At 44.4% G+C, this 3,120-nt stretch overlaps 1 long non-coding RNA gene across 1 annotated transcript in view; it reads left to right on the top strand.

Annotated features, from left to right (window-relative positions):
* LOC309358270 overlaps positions 1 to 2,359 on the top strand; it is a 44,587-nt gene extending 42,228 nt beyond the window's left edge. The window contains exon 2 of the long non-coding RNA XR_014163388.1: positions 2,209 to 2,359. This is a non-coding gene — a long non-coding RNA (uncharacterized lncRNA). The remainder of the gene's footprint in view (positions 1 to 2,208) is intronic.
* Positions 2,360 to 3,120: the final 761 nt, after the last annotated feature.

Below are 3,120 nucleotides of genomic sequence, written 5' to 3'. Positions count from 1 at the left end.
GTTGTTACCTTTGCATGTTCATGCTGCTCTGGATTTTACAATCATACAACACTTCCTGTCTTTTAGAAGCAAAGCCGGTCATCATGTGTTGGGAAAGTGTCAATCCCTGTGAAAATCTTTCTTACATCATATCACTTTAGCGCTTAGTTGTGGTGCCTGATCCAAATTCCTCCAGAGAGGGGATTTCCAGGCCTATCTAGCCCCAGCAAAACCGCCTGAGGAGGTCTTTCCTGGGTTTAAAACTGCCAGCTACTTTACTCTTTAATTTTAAGATACTAGTAGAGTTGGGGTTTTTTTAGGCCACTTGTGATAAGGACCACTTTCTTTATTTTAAAGTGAAGCTACAAGGAACTTTGCCCTGTGGGATTGTGGGCGATTCCAGACTGGCTGCTTATTGAGCACTCATGTTGATAATGTTCGCACCAAACTTGCATGGATCTGATACATCATCTGTTTATTGAGCATTCATCCTGATAATCTTGGGTAGAGGTTTCATTGCATTGCCACTTAGTAGTTATTATCCTGCACTTTCCAACACAATTTTCTATCTCTTTTCTTATTGGACTTTTTGCAGCTAGAAGGAAAAAAAAACCAGGATAATTGCACAAAAAGGTGCGGAATGGCAGTCAGATTTTGTGCCAATAAACAGCCCATCTGGAAGCACTGTGCCTCTGTTTTCTGTGGCTTCAGTGTCGTAAGCCACATAAATAGCACCACAGAAGGAACAACAGCTGGAAGTGGTCATGTAGCATCAACATACAATTCTTAACATTCCCAGCAGTGCTTCTTTTTAGCATGTTTTTACCAATCTGTTCTGCAAGACTGTGGCATTGACATGTTCTAAAAGACTGATGACCAAACCATGATTGGCTCTCCCCTTTTCTAATAAACAGGTTAAAACCAGCTGCCGGTGTGCACAGTGAGCAGATAGATTAGCTCTGGCTGCAGCCCCAATTTTGTACCAGATTTTGTATTTCTATTGTCCCTGCTTCGCCCCTGCACATCGGTGCTGCTTCCAGAAGCACATTCTAACGATAGAACCTTCCTCCTCAAAATTTTAATATGCAGGGCAATGCGATTACTGGAAGCGGGTTTGTATGATATGTGTGAATGCAGGGCTTGTGTGTGCAGGAAATTGGGAGCCTGGTGACCTTGTTGGGTGAGCAGAGAGAGATTTTGTAGGAGACGACAATAAAGACCAATTGGGGGGGAAGGAGAATTCAAACCATACACCAATAACTTATTGTCCAGTCTAGGGTTGCCATTTTTCAAACGGTGAAAGTTGTTGAGCTTTTTGAGCAAAATCGCCCAAAAAAAACCCACCCCAAATTTTTTTGAGCTATTTTTATGAAGAAAGGGCAAAAACGGCCCTGCTGACATGGGCTGCCATTCGCCTGGATTTTCCCAGGCATTTCTCCAGTTTCTGCCCGGACACTGCTGCCAACTGCAGTATTCCAGGCTTCTGGCAACCCTACTGGATGGGTGGGGAGGCAGGTCTTCCTGTACTCATTCCTACCCTTCAAGACTGCCTGACATGCTTTGGGAGGTCTCTTCTGATTCAGGGGAATGGGAAGGATTTCCGACCCCTGACCCCCAGCAGATATTTGGCTCATGGATGTGGTCATTTGGCCTTCCTCACTTTGCCTCCCGTCATCTCTTTAAGCTTAATGAATGCGCTGTGAGTTTGATGCAGCTGCTGATGTTTGCTCTCTGCCAAGCTGTTCTGTGCCTTGACACACCATGGGCCTAGAGACAAGGAGAGATGGGAAGAGAAGGGAAGCCGGGTTTGAATGTGGAAACCGAAGCACTAGAATTCGCATGCTGTCATTTTCTGAGCAGTTCTAATGTGTAGGATGGCTCCGCTTCAGCTCTTGGGAAACCTACTTAGAGTTTGCATTTCTTCATTTCTGAAGTGAAGGTCGTATGCAGCTATCCTCTTAGATCAGTGCAAATTCTTAAAAAAACCCAAACCTGCTGCATATGCATTGTCTTACAAGTTGTTGCTAATGGCATCTGGGGAACAGGGGGGAAATATGTTGAATGAATAACCAATTAGTGGTACCTCTGGTTACGTACTTAATTTGTTCTGGAGCTCCATTCTTAACCTGAAACTGTTCTTAACCTGAGGTACCAGGTTAGCTAATGGGGCCTCCCGCTGCTGCCACACAATTTCTGTTCTCATCCTGAAGCAAAGTTCTTAAAACCGAGGTACTATTTCTGGGTTAGTGGAGTCTGTAACCTGAAGCGTCTGTAACCCAAGGTACCACTGTATTGCTTCTGACTTGCTAACCTGTACACCTTGAACCCTGATGCTCCTGTGAAAGCCTCAAATAAAGCTGTGGCCTGTTTAACTCAAAAAGCATGTATGATGGTCTTCCTTTCCTGTCCTGCACACTAGCCAGACAGTTTGGCCAGCTACATTGACCAGCTCCGTGCTTCTGAGGCCTAAAACAACCTCAGTGCAAGCAGCGTTTTTGCTTGGACTTGTGCCACATGTACTCTTTCAAACCCTCCAGAGGCAGCTCCAGATTTACAGAAGCCGACCAAGTTTCTGATTTGATCCAGGAATGTCCCACTTTTCCTTAGGATGCCCCCAATTTCATCAGAGAAATGTTGGCAGGTATGGTGTTAAGTGACCCCTGAGCTAAGGAGATAAGTAACTGTACAACCTTTAGAAGACCATATAAGGAAGGTTTTTTTTAAAAAAAAAAAGTTTAATGTTTTACTAAGTTTTTATATTTGTTGGAAGCCACCCAGAGTGACTGGGGCAAGCCAGTCAGATGGGTGGAGTATAAACAATTATTATTATTATTATTATTATTACTACTACTACTACTATGGAGCAGGATGTCCCTATTTTCATCAGGACGAGATGGTTGGACAGTGTTGTCGAAGCTACCAACGTGAGTTTGACCAAACTGTGGGAGGCAGTGGAAGACAGAAGCGCCTGGCGTGCTCTGGTCCAGGGGGTCACAAAGAGGCGGACACGACTAAACAACATTTTCATCATAGAAATATTGTGAACTGGTCTGTCACTCACATAGGCAGACAGCTTCCAACTCCCCCCTTCATCTTGTTAAATAAAGGATGTTAATAGGTGTGGCTGATGGTGCACTTGGG

Source organism: Podarcis melisellensis, assembly GCF_964234715.1.
Source record: "Podarcis melisellensis genome assembly, chromosome: 15".
NCBI classification, from domain to species: Eukaryota; Metazoa; Chordata; class Lepidosauria; order Squamata; family Lacertidae; genus Podarcis; species Podarcis melisellensis.
Note: the sequence above shows the minus strand (reverse complement) of the source record. Positions and strands in the feature narration are given on the sequence as shown.